The 23,520-nt window shown below is 36.2% G+C and overlaps 1 long non-coding RNA gene across 1 annotated transcript in view; it reads right to left on the reverse strand.

The window, feature by feature from the left end:
* Window positions 1–10,114: 10,114 nt before the first annotated feature.
* Window positions 10,115–23,520, reverse strand: part of LOC106999164 (uncharacterized) — a 63,018-nt gene continuing 49,612 nt past the window's right edge. The window contains exons 3-4 of the long non-coding RNA XR_003722287.2: window positions 16,116–16,197; window positions 10,115–12,844 (exon numbers count right to left, since the gene is read on the reverse strand). This is a non-coding gene — a long non-coding RNA (uncharacterized LOC106999164). The remainder of the gene's footprint in view (window positions 12,845–16,115; window positions 16,198–23,520) is intronic.

Here is a 23,520-nt window from a genome sequence, read left to right on the forward strand (position 1 = left end):
AACATTAGTTTTAAAGTGAGATAGGCTAGATTGAAATCTCAGCTCTATTACATTGTAGCTGTGTGACCTTAAGCATATAATGTAATACCTCTAATCCTGAATGTTGCCATGTGTAGAAAAATAACTTGTAAACTATTTAGTGGAAAAAAAATGAGACTCTGGGGGTCTGGACTAGGGGAGCCAGGTAAAAAAAGGAAGCTAGCTCAGTTGCTCTGCTAAAGGAAAAAATGAGAATTCAGAAAGTAGAACAAAAGAATAAAGACAGAAAATGCAAATAAACATCAAGGCAGGAGGCAGAGGTCTTACTTTGAGACTTTTAGGACTGGGAAGAACTAACACTGAGTTTCAAATTGTGTTACCATAATGAAAATACTTCTATATTCTTAACACCCTCAGTAAAGTCTTACATACACACAAATGCCTTTGTGTGAATAGTTTGTGTGCTACTAAGTTCATCAACTCAGCAAACGCAAGATAGAAAAATGCAAGACAAATAGAATGACAAAAATAATCCTTAAAATCAACTCATTCAGTGGAAGTAGTTGGAAGCCACAGAGAAGTATAAGAATATAAGCTTCTAGCAATAGGCAAAGATTCTAGAGAGGTTTATATTTATACAACATATAAAATAAGGGGTTTATGAAATCATTTCTACAGCAATAACCCCATCTCCAATCTCTTAGTCTTCTTTATTCTTCTTTGTGGTAAGAGTACACGCTTTGTGTTTTTTATTTGTGTATTGTCTATTCCTCACAAAAAAATGTAAGTGCCATGAAAATAGTTTTTCTTATTCATTATTGCATCCTTGTAGATTACAAGCGCCTAGAACATAAGTATTGAATGACCGAATGGATGATTATATATGTAGATCTTAAGCTATAAGAAGAAGTTGGCTAACCTCTGAATTACACATATAAATAATTATAAAACAAAAAGCCCACCAACACTGTCTGATAACCTGGGAGAACATGAGTTAGAGGACTGTGAAAGGGAAAGAAAGATGGAAGAGGAGGTATACCATAGAAAAGCACCAACAGGAAGAGAGGATTGTGGGTTGGCAGTGGGGTAGATGGTTCTTCCATGGGGAATAAAACTCTTTTAGGGTAGTTCTATCAGTCAGCTATTATTATCACTATAACATTGCATACCAATTCATCTCAAAACACAGTTGCAAGCAACAATAAGCATTTATTACTTGCTCATGCATATCAGCAGGTGAGCTGATGTTCAACTGATCTAGACTAGACAGCTGAACTGAACTCCAGGCCATAAGTTCATTTCAGGAATGCTGAAGGTATTTCCCACTTTCCCAGGACCAGTAGGTCGTCTGATTTATATGTTTTCCTTTTCTTAATTTTATTTTTTCTTTATTTTTCTTTTTTTATTCATATTTTTTTAAAGGAGAAGACAAAAACTCAAAAAGTTAATCAGAATCATGAAATAGTCTTCCAGCCTACACTTAGCATCAGCACACTGCCTTTCTGTCAGCACTCCATTGGCCAAAGCAAATCACCTGGCCAGGCTCGGTATCAGTGAGGCAAGAAAGTTGAGGTTATGGAGGTTAAGGGAAGACAAAGGAAATGTACTGAATATTTGCTGCATGATAATTTAAACTTCCATAGGACACTAGCTGATAATCACAAATCCAAAAATCTTTTTTTATTATTATATTTTAAGTTCTAGGGTACATGTGCACAACATGCAGGTTTGTTACATATGTATACATGTGCCATGTTGGTGTGCTGCACCCGTTAACTCTACATTTACATTAGGTATATCTCCTAATGCTATCCCTCTCCCTTCCCCCCACTCCATGACAGGCTGTCCTGTGTGATGTTCCCCATCCTGTGTCCAAGTGTTCTCATTGTTCCAAAATCTTAATTGACAAATCTCAGACTTGACACAGGTTTATTTCTTACATGACAGTTCATTGTAGATCAGTGATGCAGGACATTTCTCCATAGTCATTCAGTGACCCAGGGTTTTCCATCTAATAACTGTTCCATTCTCTTTACTCCATCCTTCAAAAATGTACCATCCAGTAGAATAGTCATTATCCATATGTGACCGTTTAGCACTTGAAATGTACATGTAGTCTGGATTGAAATGTGCTTATAAGATAGACACCGAATTCTGAAGATTTGGTATTAAAAAAACAGAATATGAGCTATCTTTTAAACAATTTTTATATTGGTTACATTTTTTAATAATATATTGTGTTAAATAAGTATATTATTGAAATTAATTTCATCTGTTTGTTTTCACAGTTTTTATTTACATTTATTTATTTATTTATTTATTTATTTATTTATTTTTGAGACAGAGTTTCCTTCTGTCTCCCAGACTGGAGAGCAATGGTGTGATCTCGGCTCACTGCAACCTCTGCTTCCTGGGTTCAAGCAATTCTCCCACCTTAGCCTCCCAAGTAGCTGGGATTACAGGCACATGCCACCACTCCCAGCTAATTTTTTGTATTTTTAGTAGAGAGAGGTTTTCGCCATGTTGGCCAGGCTGGTCTCGAACTCCTGACCTCAGGTGATCCACCTGCCTCGGCCTCCCAAAGTGCCGGAATTACAGGCATCAGCCACTGCACCTGGCCCTTTTCACGGTTTTTAATATGACCACTGGAATACTTTAAATTATACATATGTTTGCTTTATATTTTTCATCAGATAGCACTGCTCTAGAGCCAACCACTACACCAGAAAAATGAAAATAATGCTAAAGGGACTTTAACAAAGATTTTGGGGACCAACTGGGAGAGGGCATTCATCATTCTGCTTGTATTCCACTGGCCAGAACTATCTAGGTGCAAGGGGACAAAGAATGTACTGGATCCAGGAAGAAGAGTGGAATACAAATACTCATGATCACTTTAATTCCTCATTTGCTATCTTGCCTTCAGCATCTAAAAATGAATTTCTTTCTATAAATACAGAAAAATAAATAAAGCTTTGGACATGGGCCAAGATGTTGCATCACAAAAGAGGAATGAAATAGTGTGGAAAGCATAAGGGAAGATCCATTATAATTGGGGAAATAATTGTTAAAGAAAAAACAATGAAGGCACCTATCTAAGTGGTAAATGACCCAGGCTCACAGGGTAACACAGACATTAAGGACCCAGATCTCTGGCTGTGAGATTACTATTCTTCTCCCCCTTAGGTTTTTTGGTGTTGTTTTTTTCCCCCAACCCCAGTGGTTGCTTTGATAGACAATGAGAACAGAGATATTGCGAAATATTTGCTATTTATATGTAATCTCCAGATTCAAGTTTTTATTACATAAATACATAAAATATACTATATTTTCTTTTGTATCTCTTAAATGTTCTCCGACAAGCTTGTATGAAGAGTGCTGGTGAGATTAGGCTGTGGCCTATATCAGTTCTCTACCACATCAGGGTTTTAGGAGCAGGTAATAAGTGAGCAAACACAATAATCTTAAGTTTGCGATTTGGTGGACCCATGGAAAGAGAATGCCTATCATTAGTGTTTATATAACTACTCAGAGACATGATTTTCACATCCTAAAATACCTCTGCTCTATATTTTTCTTCTTAATATAATTTTTGTGAAGTTTTCAAATCTTCTAAGAAACATAATTCTACAGTATCTATTTCAGCAGAGTATACTGCAAAGAAACCCTGTTCTTGGTGAGTCTGCAAGTTTGTCTTCACCTGTTCTGTGCTGCTGTCTTGCTGTGTTGTGTTAACATTATTCTCAAACCATTTTTTAATGACTGGAGATAGACATCACCAACTAATGATTACTCCTCCACCAATCTCCTCTCATCTATTCTTTGAGAAACAGACAGCAGCTTTTTTTAATTGTTTTTGCAGCTATCTCAATACAAAATTAACTTTGCTTGTGGATCATAATCTTAATTTCTCTGTATCCATCTGATTGGTCCATTCAAAAACACATTTTCTTTAGTGTGTATATTATTCTAATCCCTGGGCCTTTCCTATATGGTATGAGGAACATGTTTTAAGAGTTACCCTGGTCTCTAACTCTCTATTTTCCTTTCTTGGATGAAAGAACAATTCCATCTGGCTGGCAAGACCTAACCCTTTTTCTTCTGGCAGGGGAAATAGACCAATAGATAATGATGATAGACAGATACCCTTATTACTTTGTGGTAGTTCCACAAACATAAATCGTATTTCATAAGTCAGAACAATTTTTCCAAAAGACTCTATATTAAGTCTAATACATTAATTCCTTTAATAAATATTTAAGTGATGATAATGGGCCAAACACTTAGGCATTGGGGATATGGCAGTGAACAATAAAAAAGTTTCCTTGCCTTTAAGAAGTTAACAGTCTATCAGAGAAAATTAGAAAATTAAACAAATAGTTGGATCAGGTGTTACAACAGAGTTAAGGCAGGTTGTTTTCCAAGGAAGAAACATATAACTAAAAGATTACGGGCGGATCACAAGGTCAGGATATCGAGACCATCCTGGCTAACACGGTGAAACCCCGTCTCTACTAAAAAAATACAAAAAAAAAACTAGCCGGGCGAGGTGGCGGGCGCCTGTAGTCCCAGCTACTCGGGAGGCTGAGGCAGGAGAATGGCGTAAACCCGGGAGGCGGAGCTTGCAGTGAGCTGAGATCCGGCCACTGCACTCCAGCCTGGGCGACAGAGCCAGACTCAGTCTCAAAAAAAAAAAAAAAAAAAAAAAAAAAAAAAAGATTAAAGAATGAGGAGATGGTATGTTCAGAGACAGAGAACAATGTCCTAGACAGAAGTGCAGCATGTGTGAAGGCCCAAGAATAAGAGAGAACATCTCAGGTTGAAGGAACTACATGAAACATATTTGAACAGAAGGGACATATTTGATCCACAAGGGAGGATCAATGAGACAGGAGTGCACAGTGGTGACCCAGAGGAGGGAGAGGTAAACTCTGCCTGGGGACAGAGGCAAGCCATGGTAGCTTCATGTGAATTAAGTTTGATGTGCAACTTGACCAAGATAGAGGCAGTTTTGCAGGTAAAGGAAACAATAGTAAGAGGAAAGGCTCATGGAGATGAATGGCGAGTAACTTATCCAAGTGTATCTAACTAGTATGCAACAACTCCAGGGCAGCTCCTCTACAAAGTCTATGCTCTAACCCCATAAACAACCTTGGGGCCATTTTAGGGCGTCAGTAAAACATATAGAATCAAAGAGCCCTATATTAATTATTGTTCTCCAAAGAAACAGGACCAAAAGGGGATATGTAGATATATGCAAAGACATTTGTTACAAGGAATTGGTTCATGTGATTACGAAGGCAGAGAAGTCCTGTGTGATCTGCCGTTTGCAAGACGGAGTCTCAGTAAAGCTTTGGTGTAGTTCCAGACCAAGTCAGGGCAGGCAGTCATGACAGTTGCTGTTGGAGTTTGAAGGCCCAAGAACCGAGAGCACAGTTGCCCAAGGGCAGGAGAAAATGGACGCCTTAGCTCAAGCAGAGGGAGCAAATTCCTCCTTCCTCCATGTTTTTGTTCTGCTTAGGGCATCAAAAAAATGGATGATGTCCATCCACCCTGCTGAAGGTAGACCTTCTTTACTTAGTTTATGGATTTAAATGCTAACCTCTTCCAGAAACACCCTCGCAAATGCACCACAAATAATGTTTTACCAACTATCTCAGCATCCCTTAGCCCAGTCAAGTTGACACATAAAATTAACTATCAGAAGCCCTGAAGTTAGCTGGTGTGTCTTTTGACCTAATGATATTCTGGCTTTGCTTAGTTCCTTATTATTTACAATGCACTTGCGCTTTTAATTTTCACACGGGCCACTGAGCCTGCTTTTCTTAGGCACATATTACAGATGTGAAAACAGAACCACATGTGATTACCCACGGTCACACAACCAGTGAATATTAACTGAAACCAAACCCAGATCTTCATATGTTAAAACATTGATTCTTTATATTAAGCAACACTAAAAATTATGTCAACATTAAATAATCCAGCAGATAAAAATTCAGGACTAATAGAGCTATGGATCCTATAATACCAAAATAGTTGTAAGTTTGAACACTATCAAAGACTCCTAATTTCTGCTTCTTTGTTTATCAATAAACGAGAAGCAAATAAGCAGAATTGTTGCTCATGTCAGAAGCATAGAAATTTACTATCTTGTAGAAATCCTTCTTGTAAGATAGAGGAAAGGCAGTGCCTTTATAACAGTGCTCTGAAGGTAGTTGAAGAAATAATTTTAAGTTGCGTCAGGTATTACCAAAGAAGTTAAAAAATGATTAGTCATATCCATAACCTTTACAATAGAGAGCACTGAGGCCAGTTACCCGTTGTTTATCTACTGCTTATTTTTAGTATGTTCTAGTCACTTGGCTATGTAGTCAATATTTTTTAGCAAAAACCTAGAGTGAGTCCACTACATTAGGGATAGTGAGGGAATAAAATAATGAGTCATTGTCCTTGCATAAGAATCCTTTCTAATTCAGTGGAGGAGAGATAATATCTAAAGTATATAGACAGAAGCAATAATTAGAGCAGATTGATTCCAATTATAGACTCATCAGAGCCAAATGGGGTTAACCTGGAACAATATCACCAAGAAATCAAAGCTTGACTTGGTAACATTTATTCATGCATCTCTCCTTTATAGGTTAATGAAGGCAGGGTTTTAGAGCTAATCTCTGGAATAATAAAAGACCCAGAGTTTCTGTCACTCACTAGCTCTCAGAAGTTGAACCTGTTACTCAGGCTTTCTACATATCAGTTTCTTCCTATGTAAAATAAGGATAATAACAGTACTGACATTATTGGGTGAAGATTAAATGAGATAATGCAAGTAAAATGCTTAGCATAATGTCTGGAAAAATATAAGCCATTATCATTATTTATCTAATATTTATTGGAGATTTAATAGGTACCAGCCACTCTCTGTATGACAAGAATACAAAGATGAATCAAAGAACATTGGATTGCTAAATCCCCTGCCAATAGTTTTACCAAGGTAATTTTTGAAGCAGAAATAACTTCTATATTCACGTTTTCATGACTTGTAAGCTAGTCATGAGTTCTACAAAATTCCTCAAGTGTTAAGAATAAGAATGATTCAATGTTGAGAGGGCAGGTGAAAGAACAGCCTTAAATTAGACAATTCCAAGGAGGATAATCATTCTTACTGTTCTTATTAAAAACAAAAAGCAGTCCCTCCTGCCACTCATAAAGAAATCTCTCATAACTAGTGGCTTATAGTACCTAGAAAATTACTGGTTTAGAGTTTAGACTGTTTAAGCAAGACTAGTCTTTGTGAAGATGTATTTAGGCATAGAATAGGAAACCATCTTGAACTAAAAAGTACAATTGTCTTAAGTGCTTCTCTGCTGCATGGTTCTTCATTATTGAAGCAGATGGGTATGTGCAAAACTAAAAGATAATCCCCTAGTGGAAAACAAAACAAACCCCAAGTGTGATATATGCTAAGCCTGTATTTATATATTTTTGCCTATATGGATAAGTTCTTTGTTTTTGTTTATGTAGTAATATTGGAAAAGCATATGTAACACAAGAAAACTAACATAACTCATAATAGATCTCAGTGCAGATATAAGGAAGTTTAAAGCCAGATGTATGTCAACGTAGGAAAACCAAGCTAATAAATTTTCCAACAGACGTTTTTCTTATTCACTCTCTTAGATCTATCCCCAAACTACCAATCAGAACCTTTAGCTAAGAGGTCAATATTTTCAACAATACCCCCAGGAATCATTATAAATATACACAGACTAGTACTGGATCACAAGTGTTTATTGGATAAGCATAAAAATAATAAATAGATAACCCTTATTACCCCATATTATCTACAAACACTTTCTCCACTTTCTACAGGTGTTAACTCATTTAATCCTTATAGCTGTCCTATGAACTGAGTTCTATTATTATCCACATTTTACGGATGTGAGACAGGCACTGAAAGAATGTGACTTGCCAAAGCCCATGAAATAGACTTCAGTTCCTCATTTGGAGGTAATAATGATCACAAACATACCAACAGTGCTTCACTGTTTACAATGTGATCTTAATTATCATTTTTCTATCTGAACTCTTAAAACACCATTGAAGTTAGTAGCAAAGTTATAAGCATGTTATATAAATGAAGTCACTTCAGAAGTCTCACAACTGAGCTCAAACCATGCCTTCTGACCCTGTTCTTATTTCTTTTCATTCTGGTTTCAAAAATTCCTTTCAACACTATTTTCCAGAAACTTGCGGAGTTACAGAATCCTTTTTGTATACATACATATATATGTGTATACATATACACACACATACACATATATATATACATCTCAAACTCTTTTTGTGGGTATATTGCATATATTTTAGCTCGTTTAATTCTCATAATTCCATGGGTAAGTTCTATCTAGATGAGAAAACTCAAGAACTGAGAGGTAAATAATTGCTTCAAAACATAGTAGGATTAGGATTCAAACCCAAGTAACCTGACTCTAAAGACTGTGCTCTTAACCATTACACTATGTGGTCTCACAGCAAAAAAAAATCCTAAATGGTATTTATTTATTTATTTATTTATTTTATTTTTTATTTTTATTTATTTTTATTTTTTGAGATGGAGTCTCGCTCTGTTGCCCAGGCTGGAGTGCAATGGCCGCATCTCAGCTCACTGCAAGCTCCGCCTCCTGGGTCTACACCATTCTCCTGCCTCAGCCTCCCGAGTAGCTGGGACTACAGGCGCCCGCCACCTCACCCGGCTAGTTTTTTGTATTTTTTAGTAGAGACGGGGTTTCACCGTATTAGCCAGGCTGGTCTCGATCTCCTGACCTTGTGATCCGCCCGTCTCGGCCTCCCAAAGTGCTGGGATTACAGGCTTGAGCCACCGCGCCCGGCAATGGTATTTATTAAAAAAAAAAAAAAGTATAAGTTTAAAATAGCACTTATGACTTGAAACACCACTTGGAAGGTAAAGTTAGTAAATCAATCAGTAAGTATTTATTGAACATTCTCCTTGGGCAGGCATTGTGATAAACACTGCTGAGAATATAAATATAATAAAATATTTTTATATTTTATGAAAAAATGTAAGCTATATCCCTCTTCTCAAAAGAAGTTCATTCTAGCTGTGGAAAATAGATTTCTATATATATGTAAGTAATCTTCAACAAAATTTAAACAATCATGTTCATAACACAATAAATGCTATAAAAATTCCTATGATATGGAATATAAAACCCAACGAAAGGAATTTTGTGGAGGGAAGTCCTTTTACAACTTAAACCAAAATAAAAATAAAAGTTGGTTCTTAAGGAAACAGTATCCATTTCATATACAAACATAAAGAGCACAATTTAGTGATAGATTTGCCCTAAATCTCATTAACCCTTTTTTAAAAAGTGCATTACTTTGTATTTGAGATCTATATTTGAAGCAACAGAGAAAAAAATAAGAGGTAAAAAGTGCCTGACATCTTTTACATAGACCTAAATTCTTTCAAACATCTGATTGTGAAGAGTTGTCTACAGAATTTAATGAGATGCTTAATTGCTACATAAGACCATTGCTGCATTATTTCTTGATGAGAACACACTTTATGTCTACAATATTGATGAGAATACAATGGAGTACAGAACACTAAAAGACTATGTGCAACCTTAGATATCTTCTAGATAGAGATGTGTGTCCTTCCCTCTGAGTAAAAAGTACAGGCGTGTATGCCTGCTCTTCTGGTATCCTTCTCTTGATAGAGTTTATAGTAGAGAATCATGACAAGTACAAGGTCCATTAGTAACAAAAATAAAGGCAGGGTGGCAGTAAAACTGAACATCATTAGCAAACATCACACTAATTACTCATTTTGTTATTAGTGTTAACTGTGCTGCCAGTTAATTATATTTGAATAAGAAAATGACAATGCACACAGAAAAATTCAAACCACACTGAAACAAAATGAAAAGGAATCACACTTGGGCATGGAAATTCACTGTAAAGAAGAAAACTTCTGTGTTAGGAAGCAAACAATCTGCTAGAGTCTTTTGCACCAAAGGAATATTTTTCATGTAAGAAACATTCAGAAAACGTGTACTATTATGCTAAAAGCATAGAAATGTGAAAAAAAGATACATAGTCCTCAATATTTAGGTTCACGTTTATTTTTAAAAAAACACATAAAAGATAATTGTAATACATTGTGTTAAGCATTATAATAGAGATTGGTTCCTCATACGGAAACATGTGAAACTTAAGAGGAGACCTCTAATCCTCTGGAGAAATTAGAAAAGGCATAAATGAAGACATGACTGTGGGTAGCATATTGAAACTTGAGCAAAAAAATAAGCACATGGAAAGAAAGAAAGCAGGGAAAATGAAATCCTGGAATTACACCAGGCTTTTCTCCTATGAAAAAGAAAGTTTGTTTGCAAGGTAAGTGACCCAAACAGGTGAGGTTTCCTCTTTAATAAGAAAAAATTTCCTGTGAAGGGCTGATTAATCCTGGCTAACATGTTGAAACAGCTCTGTATTAGCAAAACTCTTGAACCTTTCCCTCAAAGATCTTCAGACTGGTCAAAACTCTAGTCCTTTAGAAAGCAGAAAGGATTAAAATGCTGTTGGTAAAATTCACAGACGAACTGATAAAATGAAAATAGGATTATAAAGTACAAATTATTTGCTAGAAATTATCTGCAGCAAGTATATTCAATGCTATTTTTATTGTGATGCAAGTCACAACCCCACTCTTACTGCAAGGACTTCTGTGTTTGGACTGGTCAGAATCTCATTATTATTTTTTTTTTTTTTGGATAAATGATAGAATCGACAATCTTCAGGATGGTAGTTTTCCTAACAAAAAAATGCAGAGGTCTCTCTAAAGCAGAGACCTGCATGTTTAATCAAATGACTCAGCCTGGGCAACATAGAGAGACCCTGTCTCTACAAAAAATAAGAATACAAATAAAAATAAATGAGCCAGGAGTGGTGGCATGCACTTGTGACTTCAGCTGCTCAAGAGGCTGAGGTGGGAGGATCACTTGAGCCCTCAGAGGTCAAGGCTGCAGTGAGCCGTGATTGCACCACTCCACTTCAGCCTGGGCGACAAAGCAAGACCCTGTCTCAAGAAAAAAAAAAAATGACTCACCCTCTTCAAAAGCAAAGGAGGCTGACAAGTGACCCTAGAGGGGAACAAATATTGAGGAAAAGGATCCGACTGTAATTCTCTGAGGACAACCCCTCAGCTCCATGATATGCAAATGCCCTATGGGTACCTAGAATTCAGAGGGCATTCCTCCGTCAAATGTATACTAATGAGTCCTGCAAAGATTCTCAAACTCTGGGCATTAGTCCCTTGAGCAAATCTGTCTGGGCAGTTGATGTCACCTAGCATATTTATTAAATCAATTTTTAACAGACCAGATGGTGTTATTGTTAACCAAAAAAAATTACCCAGTGATTTAATAGAACATAAGATATATAGATTTTTTTTCTTTTATCTCCCAACTGCCCCTGGAGTCCTGCTTTTGAAAATAAGATACACAAGGACAAATAATTTAAGTGATACGTTCTCTGGTTTCACAAACTACTAAAGAAGAGTAGTCTGAGAGACAGATGACAAGGTGACAATCCATTACTAAAAAAAAAAAAAGAAGAAATCTCCCAGGAAACTATATTTGACGTTTAAAGCTGTAAATAGCGAATGCCCTTCAGGAATAATTTAGTTGAAGAATGTGGATTGTTTGCTGAATTTCATTCTTCTTATTTTATGACAACAAAACCTGCAACTTCCCCTTAATTTTGGGATACTGCTCCATTCACATCTCTTTCTTTCTTTAGTATAGAATAGGGTAAATCTCCTTTTAACATCTCATCTCTTCCTGTCACCCATGCTTAGATTGATAGCAAGAAAGGCAACCTGCCTTAAAGTGAAATGGTCTCTTGGCCTCTTCCAAATCCACTTTCTTAAATAGAATAGAAATCATCAGGTTTTATGTTTGAACATTGACCTTCATATTTTTGAAAACTGAAAAAAACTGCCATTTTTAAAGCAGTCAATAGCTTTTATATTTCTCTAAATATTAAGGATTCTACTCATCTCTAAGAGAAGAGAAGACCACATTTTCACTTTAGGATGAGACAGTTTAAAACATAGTTTGGCTAGGTAAAAAATAAGCAAGGAACCCATATGGCATGAAAAGCTGTAAATTATTAAGGTGCTCAGGCACTTCCCTGGACTGTCATTGGCTAAGTATTCATTGCAAGTGATATTTCAAATATCTAGAATTTGTTTCTTCTTTAGGATGCTGTTTTTCCTTTCTGAGGGCCTGAATTCAAACAGGAAGTGGCAGGATCTCGTCAAGATGTTCCAACTGAGCAGTAGAGCAGTCTCTACAACATGGTAGAAAGCCAGACCCTAAGGAGACAGACAGCTGTTAGAAGACTTCTTATGGAGAGTCTTAGTATGTGAGTCTGGGAACCATTGTGTATAGTAGATTAGCTAGTTTTAAATTATTTTCTTCATTGTTGCTTCAGTCACTATGATCACACAACAGATTGCTCTCACACTAATAAACATGTACAATATAAAGCAACCATTTATTTTGCTTTTAGGTTTTATGGATTAAGGAGTCCAACAGGGTACAATAGAGGTGGCTTGTCTATGCCTTATAATGTCTGTGGTCTCAGATGGAAGACTCAAAGATGACAAAGTGCAATTATCTAAAGACTGCCCTCCTATGTCAGGTAGTTGATGCCTGCTGTTGACTGATGGCCTCTCCTCTCCAAATGGGCCTTTCCCTGAAGTCTCTCCAACATAGTGGCTTCAGGGTCATAGGCTTTTTTTTCACAGCACCTCGTGATTCCAAGGATGTATGTCCTGAAACAGATAAAGAATGAAAGAAAGAGTTTGAGACGAGGGAAGGAAAGGATTATACCACGTCCTTTGACCTAACTTCAGAAGTCACAAAGCATCATTTCCACTGCATCCTACATAATAGAAGCAAGTCAAAAAGAAGGACTCATTCAATAGAAAGAAACATACTGGTCCCCACCTCTTGATGGAAGAGTGTGTCAACATTACTACAGCAAACACACTTTAAGGTGACTCCAACGAGAGACACACTTATGTAATTCATTCTCCTTGAAAGTAGAACTGAAGACTTGCCTCTAAACTGCAAAGTATGACAAAAACCTTGATTAGATTATGTTATAAGATAAATGTGGTGTTATGCTGTGACCTTAATTGGGCTCTGTTTTATGGAATGAATCTTTTTGTTCACTCAAAATTCATATGTTGAAACTCTAACCCCTAATGTGATGGTATTTGAAGGCGGGTCCATTGGGGATGATTAGATCATGAGGTTGGAGACTCATGATGAGATTAGTGTACGTATAAGAACAAACACTGGAAATCTCTATTTCTTTCTCTATTTCTCTCTCCAACAAGTGATAATACTGCAAAAACATAGCAGTCTGCAAGTCAGGAAGAGAGCCCTTACCGGAAACCAACCATAGTGGCACCCTGATCTTGGACTTCTGGCCTCTAGAACTGTGAGAAAATAAATTTTTGTCATAAAGTCACTCTATCTATGGTATTTTGTTATGACAGCCTGAGCAGACTTGTATGTTATATAGCAAAGATGATGTGATGTCACTACCAGGATGCTATTATGCCATATAAGACTCATCTTGACAGACGGGCAAGCAAAGTTCTCCTGGCCTTGAAGAAACAAGTTGCTTTGATGGAAACCGCCTATAGATAGGTTCATAGGTCAAGTAACTAGGTGGCCTTTAGGAACTGACAGTCTCAGGCCTAGAGTTGCAAGTTACAGAGGGAAAAACCTGAGCAAGCTTGGAAGTGACTTCTTTCCAGCCAGAACCTCCAAATGAGAATGTAGTCCAGGCAATGCCTTGATTACTGCCTGGTGAGATCCTGAAGCAGAAAACCCAGCTAAGCCATGCCTGGACTCTGATCAACAGAGACTGCGAGAGATAATAAATAGGTATTATTGAAACCACTAAATTTTTAGTAAATTGGTATTCAGCAATAAAAATCTAATAGAATCACCCATCACATGAAGAACATTTAGGATGGTGTGGCCATCTTAGGAAAATGTAATCTGCCCTAACTGTTCATTCCTCTTTGTCCATCCATAAATCTTCAGTAACCTGAGATGGACACAGCAGCTCAGGCTCAATTATGCTGTGGGAAATTAAGGAATGAAATTGTGTCCCCACTTTTAGCAAAGTAGTTTAGAGGAGAGTAGCAGCACAGGAAGAACCACTCCCAAGACCCCAGTAAGTAACTTGCAGAACATTGGAGCAAAGGCCCACAGTCAGAAAGCTGGGTGAAACAGCAAATTACATCCAGACAGTTTTGTGGAATATGTGAAGTGAACATGTTAGTCAAGAATTTTAGGACATGATAAGAGTTGGGAACCTGGTAAAATGGCAGTACTTTCTATTTCAAGTGTATTTGAGAATCAGACTTATTTGGGCATTGAAAAGGACTGTAATTTCTAGACCATGGCAAAGTCTGTAATGCATGGGTCACATATGTGTGGCATAACAAGACTAGACATATTAGAATGTACCACTTTTTATACAAATCATGGATTTGTTTTCCCTTCTTAAATTCAATTATGTTTAATCTTTTGTTTGTAGTTTGCTGACTACTCAAGAATTTAAATCCCTTTTTAATCCAATATGTCTTTATATTTAGAAATAAATATTTAATAAATATATGCTATGAACTTGGCTAAAAGTACATAGACAAGACTGTCCTCAGTGGGGAAACCAAATATATTCATCAAACACCATAAAATGCAAACATGTGCATTTTTCACTGTTCCTGTTACTTTACCCAGACAATTTTCTTATTGCATTAAAAGGAATTTAAAAAATCACCTTTGTATTTTCTGTTTGGAAAAATATAGTAATGATGATGATGATCATAAAAGTATTAAATGTTATTGAATATATTTTATGGCCAGACACTGCTAAACTTATATGCATTATTTCTTTTAATCCTCACAACTCTTCGAGGTGGATACTGTTATTTTCCCAATATTATAGATGAGAACATTGAGAATTAGAGACTGTTAAAATTACCTAAGTGACCCACTAAGTAATACAGATAGGATTGAAGCCCATTCTGTTTGATTTCAAAATTCATATTTTTAACTCAACCATGCAATGTCTTCTTTTCATACTCAGAATCATGTAGATGAATATGAAATCTTAAAAGTCATTTAATCTTACGGCTCTTCTAAGATTCCTTTATAAGTAATTCATTAAAGAAATGTTCTCAGAAGAAACCTGCAAAGGTGTGAAGCAGGACAGGACAGAGGAAGAAATGAGGCATAGATGTGGTTTCAGGAGAATTTTAGTCACACCCTGGTCCTCTGGGGGGCTCTTATAACAGAATTGGTCTTTCCAACAGCAAGGTTACTGCGTGGTTACAGCCCCACATCAGGCAGTCATTGGCTGCAAGCTGGAGTTAAGAGAAAGGATAAAGGCAGAAAGAAGAGAGAGGGCTAAAGGCATCTCCAGGGAAGGTGGCTCCCATCAGCTTAGGAAAATCCTCAGAAAAAGAATACAGGTGTGTGCCATGATCAGTCAACACCTGTAGCAACCAGGGTTGGTTTCAGGGCCTGCTAAAGGGCAAGACTCTAACAACATTGATAAATGTGCCAAGTATTTAGCCAATCCCTGCTTGAATACCTTCAAGTGAGAAAGAACTCCCCATAACTCCCTCTCCTCCACCCAACAAGGTAGTCCATTATGATCCTCAGAAACCTGGTTAGAAAATTCTTCCTTTTGTTGGACGTGGGAATACTAAAGGGAGGTCATTCCAAGACAGCATATGCAAAAGCACAGAGTGTAAAAGAGCATGATGGTGTATGTTGTTCTGTAGCTAGTACTGTGTTTTGTGGTGGTTAGAACTTAAGGTGTAAAAGTAGAAAATGAAAAAGATGAGTCTAGGAAGATAGTTATAGGAAAGATCAACAAATAATGAAAGACAAACTTGCCTCACTAAAAAGTTGTGATGATGGCACAAGGTACAACTAAATGAGTTTTAGCAGAAGAGGCAAAGAATAATCTCTTCTAGAAAGCCAACCTGCTAGCAATAAAGAGAGCAACCCTACCTCGTTCCTTTCATGTTGTGGGCTTTCACATCTGTGTTTCCTCTGGACTTCTTCAAGGACAGGATGTTTGCATTGTGAATCCCTAAAACAATAAATGATTATGGAACTGAAATGAAGTGAACTCATCATAAGTAAGAGAAACCATTACAAAACCCCTGGTGAGAGATGCCACAGGTCTCAGTCAGCAGACAACAAGCCATAGCTCACAGGCCTAACCAGGCCCACCACCTGTTTTTGCAAATAAAGTATTATTAGAACACAGCCACAACAGTTTGTTAACGTATTGTCTATGGTTGTAGTCATACTATAACAGCAGAGTTGAGTTGCAACAGAGACCATATGGCCTGCAAAACCTAAAATATTTACTATTTGGCCCTTTTCAGAAAAGGTTTGCCAATCCCTGGTCCAGAGTAAAGCAGTAGTAATATATGTGAATAGGTAAGATAGATGGAAATGATACTTAAGAGCAAAAATCAATTGGAGTAACCACTACTCACTTCTCCTATTTTTATTTCTTCATGCCATGTACACATTAGAGGACATTATAAAAATGTATAAAAGCTTTCCAGCATTCCACGGCCTCTTTTGACAATTTCTACTTATTCTATCACAGTTAAATTAAATCATCATTTCTATAAAGACCCTTACACTCAGAAGAGCACAGAGTAGAGTCCACTCACTCCTCCTAGTTCTATTTCTTCATGCCATGTAGGCATCAGAGGACATTATAAATATGTATAAAAGCTTTCCAGCATTCCATGGCCTCTTTTGGCAATTTCTATTTTTTATTTATTCTCTCACATTTAAATTAAACCATCATTTCCATAAAGACCCTTACACTCTGAAGAACACACAGTCAAGTCCACTCACCACACAGGCCTACCGATCCAAAACAGAATCAGTATCCCATTCAGTCCACTTAGAATGAGATCATCCTGCAATAATGGGACAGTATCAGCCCTGTGTCCCTTATATAAATCTGCTAAAATGCCCCCGACTTTTAAATCGTTGTGACGTGCTTGTTTTCACTGCAGGCCTTCATAAACTGCCTAAATCTTTTTCACTTCATTAAGCGGCTCTGTACCAAAGTCCTTTAAAAACTTTTCATCAGAAAATTCCCCATAAGGCCTAAAACTTCTTTTCGCATCTCTATGTGGTTGGGACATAAAAGATGGCAATTCAAAGAAAAAATAAAGAACTGCCATGGTCCTTTTTGTTGGTGTTAATCTCTGAACAGCAGATTTAGGACGACTATTTTTTTCTAGTTCCTGGTTCTCCACTTCCTGTTTGAATATCCACTACAAAGTGTTGGTAAAATGTATTTATAGGATACAGTGAGCCAGTTGCTAGGCCTTTTGTATAGGACTTGAAAGATAAAGGCAAGTTCCTGTCTCTTAAAAAAAAAGTAATCTGCAGCCATAGAAACATCTAATCTTAGTCATAGCACCAACACCCCCACATGGGCCAAAAATACAATTCAGAATAAAAGTTGCTTATAAAAAATGGATTTTTAAAATTCACACCTTGAATAAAAAACCAATAAGAAAAACTTTTCCTACTTTCCAGGGAGGAAATTTAAGAAAAACAAAACAACAAATGGTGTATTGGTATTTTTATATTTGAAGATTATTTGCCTCAAATATTTAGTTGTTGTCACTATCTGGAAGAAAGTAAAGTTTAGCCCTATCATACACAGTGCACCAAAATAATTTTCAAATTAAAGAAAAATTTAAAAGTGTAGATAAGCACAAATATACAGAACTAGAGGAAAATATAAATTACTATCTCTCTGGCTTTAGAATGGCAAAGAATATGAGCCAAGATAAAGTCTATGAAAGACAAAGTGATAAATTTAATGTACAAAATCTATATATTTCTGAATATGTTAAAATAATATTCAAAATTATAAAACAGGTAACCTACATGGAAAATTTTCCAATGAATCTGACTACAAGTTTCTTCCTTTTAATTCTGTAAGAAGCAACACGTGAAGACACAATTTTAAAAAATATTTATAGAATCCAAAGTTATTCATAAAGAAGGAATACCAAATGGCCAATATTAAATATATTTTTAAAATCATTTAAATAATTATAAACTGAAACAGCAATGAACTATTTTTTTGCCTGTATTTTAGCAAAAAATGTTTTATTTAAAAGAGCACACAGATTTATTAGTTTAAATGTTTTTGGTTGTGAATAACAGAAAATCACTTCAAAATAACTACACGAAAGATGAGTGGACTCTTAAAGTTTTTCAAATTCAGAAGTAGATTTGTTTTTAGGCATGATTTAATCAGTGATCCAGCTCCAGTTCTAATACTTTAGATCAGTTCTATCTATCTGCATTGTGCTTAAGGTGGCTACCATTATGGAGGCAAAATGGCCAGCTCCAGTAATTCCAGGAGTCAGTTTCTTAGCATGTCATTGGGAAAAAGTGTATCACTTTTCTCAACCAGTACACGCCTGACATCCGTTCTGACTGGATAAATTTAGGTCATGTGACCAATTCTTAACTAATCATCACATTCAGGGAAATGGCACCTTCCAATTGGATTAGGTCTGTGTTAAATACTCGTGCCTGGACCAATCATTGTAGAAAAGGAGGTTGGCTTAAAGCATTCAGGGCCACCCTTGGCACCAAGGTAGGGTAAATCCTCTTTAAATCATATAATGAAGGAAGGAAAAAATAGCTGCACTGAGGCTGTACATAGAAGCATGCACAGTTAGGCACAGTGGGTGGAGCAATAAATTATTTCTGTGTATGGAAAAATTGGACTGTATATATAAAAGCCTTGAAAATACGTGTACCACGTTTGTCCCAGAAATACCAGATCTTGAAATTTATCCCAAAGGAATTATACAGTTCATTACAAAGATTTATCTTTTAGGATGATTTAGGGTAGCTGAAAAATCAATGCCTGACAATGGAAAAACAAATAAATTATGACACATGAATACAATGCTATATTATGCAACCTTAAAATATAAAATTTCAAAAAATATTACTGACAAGTAAAACTGTTTAAGATATGTTAAGTGATTGAATTCAGGTCACATTAAATTATTCTATTTTTATAAAAAGAATATACACATATGTGTAGTCATTGAAAAAGACTTAAATATATCAAAATATAAAGGGTTATCTCCATATAGTGGAATTGTGGATAGTTGAATTTCCTTTTTATGACCTTCTATATTTCATAAATTTTATTCATGCATATGAATTATTCGAGTAATGAGAAACATTCATATTTAGTTTTTAAAAAATAATAAAACAAATCCACATTTTTAAAAAATGTGATGGGGACTATGACTTTAAGAATGCATTCATGAAGAATTCTAAGAGTCCACAATTGCAAGTTGAGGGGAAGCCCACACAAAAGCAGAGCTCTAGGAATGAAATCTTTAAATAATCTGCTTCTTATCCCTGGAGGAGCACTAGCATTCACACCGACCTTTAGTTAAGCAGCCTTAGCCCACGTGAGAACCAATGTGCTGACTTCAACCATAGTGACTTTCCTACCCTCTGAAAAAGGGCTTTGGGTAAACAAAGAACTATCAAACCTCTCAAGAAGGATTTCCAACTCCCTGAGGAATCCCCTTTTGAAAATAAACACAAATACTCATTTATAAATCTGTGCAAATGATGGCTAACGGCCCAAAATTGCACCATATATAGCTCCATCTGCACTATATGTAGCTTCAACTTTCATGTAATTGATCCAAAGAGCAAAAGTTGGTGTGACCTGTGTGAAAATGTATGTGCACTGAGCTACAGGACTAACCATCTTAATTGAATTGAATTTTTTTTTAAATCAGTTAAATTATAGCTACATTTATTGGTTTCATTTATTGACATATCATAATATAGGCAACAGACCATAGGAGGAGAATATGTATCATTTAAGGGAAAACTGCATGGTTGAAATGTGTATAACAATGGATGATGTGAGATGATTCCACACATATATGCTGTCTGCACACAGTTGATCCTAACTCCATTGCTGTAGAATAAACCCTTTTCTCCAGCAACATAAGACAAAATTACCTCAAGCGAAGAAAAGGGGAGAGAAAAGTAAAAGGGATGAAAGCAAAGTTTGTTCTTTTGATTTCTGATTTAAGGGAGGACTGAGTGCAAAATTCAAAACATTCTTTTATTCAGCATCCAATCAATATTTGTTCAGCACACAGAAGTTAATTAAATGAACGAAAATCCCTGCCTTCATGGAATATACATCCTAGTAGATACACAGGCTATGCACAAAGTCTAAACAAGCTTCTTTGGTTTTTGTTTTTATTTTTCTGTTTTTTGTTTTGGGGTTTTGTTTTGTTTTGTTTTTGTTTTTTTGAGACGGAGTTTTGCTCTTGTTGCCCAGGCTGGAGTGCAATGGCACCATCTAGGCTCACTGCAACCTCCCCCTCCCGGGTTCAAGAGATTCTCCTGCCTCAGCCTCCTGAGTAGCTGGGATTACAGGAATGTGCCACCATGCCCAGCTAATTTTGTATTTTCAGTAGAGACGGAGTTTCTCCATGTTGGTCAGGCTGGTCTCGAACTCCCTACCTCAGGTAATCCACCTGCTTCAGCCTCCCTCTTTCCTTAATATTAAGTGAGAATGAAAATTGAGAATTGAGTGTCTGAAAGAGTCAAGGCAGGACTTAATGAGAGATACGCTTGGCTAAGATGAAAGCTTAAAAAGCTTATTTTGCCTGAAGAGGAAAGGGGAAAGGCAAATTTTCTGTAAAAACCTAACCAGAAATGTATCTTTGGTTCTCACTTCTACCGCCCTCACTTAATTACTGGGCCCTCTTTTTTGTTCCTTAATGCCAACCGTTCATTTAGATGCCTCTAGTCAATAGTGTAAGAAAGAATTAGGCATGTCATATATTTACTCTCTATGGGTTCTGTTGTGCCTGTCAGCATCTGACCCATGCTGGAGAGTATTAAGGGAGGAAGGGATGAATGCCTGGATGGATGGATGGATGAATGCCTGGATGGATGGATGGATGGATGGATGGATGGATGGATGGATGGATGGAGAGATGGATAGATGGATGGAGAGATGGTTGAATTTTTGCATGGGACATAGCTTAATAAGTGAAAAAATAAGTGAATGAAAAAGTAAAACAATAAATGAAGGAATTAGCAAAAGAATAATTAGGTAAAGCAGGGGAAAAGACATAAAGGTGCCTACAGAAAGCTTATGAAATTGAAAAATGGTGAAGATGGGAGTGAAATAAAAATAAATAATACCCTAAAGATGTGACTGAAGTGACAGAACTGGGGAGGGAGGAACAATAAATAAAATTGTAGAGCTAAGTCCCAAGGAAAAGGGAAAAAAATCACAACATGCTTAAAGATGAGCAGAGGAGCCAGGGGAGAGGTTAGAAGATCAGCTCTGACTCCAACCTTGAATCTCCAGGCAGTGAGAACTTTTCTGCTTGTGCAAGCAATAGGCACTGAGGGCTTCCCTGAAAGTGGTGTTAGGTATTCATGCATTAGAGGAATGCATAGAAATATTATAAACTCTTGTTAAGGGTTCAAACATTGTGCACTTCAAGTTGAGATAAATTCTAGTTATTCAGTGATAGCCTTCATTATTTTTTGACAAAAATGTATATCCTTAAATATTGAAAAATACAAATAAAAATCTAAAATTACCTATAACATCCCACTTTCAGAAATGATATTTTAAGAGCTTTATACTTCTTTAATACGTGTGTATGTGCATATATATATGTGTTTAATAAAATATTGATTTAATCTAATTAAATTAGTTTAATATATTTAATATTTTGATAGTATAGTTTATTTAAACAGCTCAATATTATCTATATGCTTTCACATATATACACAAAAGCAAACATTATTTTTTGAGACAGAGTCTCACTCTGTCACCCAGACCAGAGTGCAGTGGAGTGATCTTGGCTCATTGTAGCCTCTGCTTCCTGGGTTCAAGCAATTCTCCTGCCTCAGCCTCCTAAGTAGCTGGGACTACAGGCGTGTACCACCATACCCTGCTTCTTTTTTCTATTTTTGTAGAGATGGGGTGCTGGCATTACAAGTGTGAGCCACCGCACCCAGTCATGTATATGTTTTCAACTTGCCTTTTTCACTTAAATATGCTATAAATATTTCTGTGTTAGGAAACTGCCTGTGGCATTATAATATTGTGTCACCATACTATTTTATTCTAGTAATGTACCAGAATTTATCAGTCAATCCTCTATTGTTGGAAAATTAGTTTTTTTCCCAATGTTTTGCTATTTAAAACAAAGTAATTTGGTTATGTTTTCCTTCATACTGTTTTATGCTATAGAATAAAGTCCTACATTCTTATAGCTTTATTATTGCACATTGCTCCTGATTGTGTCATTATTATAAAATCCTTATGCTGAAATTGCTTAGTCAAATCAAATTCAAAATGCTAAGGCTTTTGATGTACATATCAACCACGATGTCTTCAGTTGCCATTTGCCAAAAAAAAAAAAAAAAAGACTCAATCAATGGAATGGCTTAAATAAAGCCTTTTTTAATGTATCTCGTAAATACAGTCTAGAAATAATTCAGGTCACAGAATTGGTTTTCTCCAGTAGCTCAACAATGCCACCAAGAACCCGCTTGTTTTGGTCTCCTGCTCTGCCTACAGTGATATGAGCCTCACCGATATAAAATGGGCTGCAAATAACTCTTAGAAATACACTTTTACTCCTTGAGGTTCAGAGAATAAAACACATCTTCCCCAGTTCTCAAACAAAAGGCCTAAGCTTCACCTTGGATGAATTTGCGTCATGTGCTCATTCCTGAGTCCACTGCTTTAGCAAGGGAGTTAGATGATCTCATTAATAGTCCCACAAATACAATGAGTTCAAGTTTCCTCCAGCCTTCACTAACATTGAGAATTAATCTTTAAAAACCACAATAAAATCAAAAGCTGCCAAGTTGATAGGTAAAAAGAGTAGACCATTATTCTCTTCTCTCTTTTTCTTCCCTTTCTTCCTTCATTCCATCTATCAGTTTGGAAATGCTGAAAGCCTGGGCTCTAAAATCAGATGGTCTATATTTGCATTTTGATTCTCTGCATAGAGTTGTGTCATATTAGGTAAGTTAGAGAAATTCTCTGCAAAACAAGAATAATAATAGTAGAGTCCCCTCCTTGGGGTTCTCATGAAAATAAAATAAAATAGTAATTAAAAAACTGGTAAATGTTATGTCTTATTAACAATTATAGTATTATTTTCATAATTGAATTATTGTGAATTACTTTTTCATTCCAGTGCTCATTTTTCTGTTGGGAGTAGTCATTTTAAAGGTAAAAAGAAGGTTTTATTTTGTTGTTTGAAGTGTTTATTGTCTTATTTAAGACATATGTATTTAGGTACTCATATTTTCTTCATGCGTTAAA

The sequence above is a fragment of the Macaca mulatta genome, chromosome 1 (assembly GCF_049350105.2).
Source record: "Macaca mulatta isolate MMU2019108-1 chromosome 1, T2T-MMU8v2.0, whole genome shotgun sequence".
In the NCBI taxonomy this organism is placed as follows: domain Eukaryota; kingdom Metazoa; phylum Chordata; class Mammalia; order Primates; family Cercopithecidae; genus Macaca; species Macaca mulatta.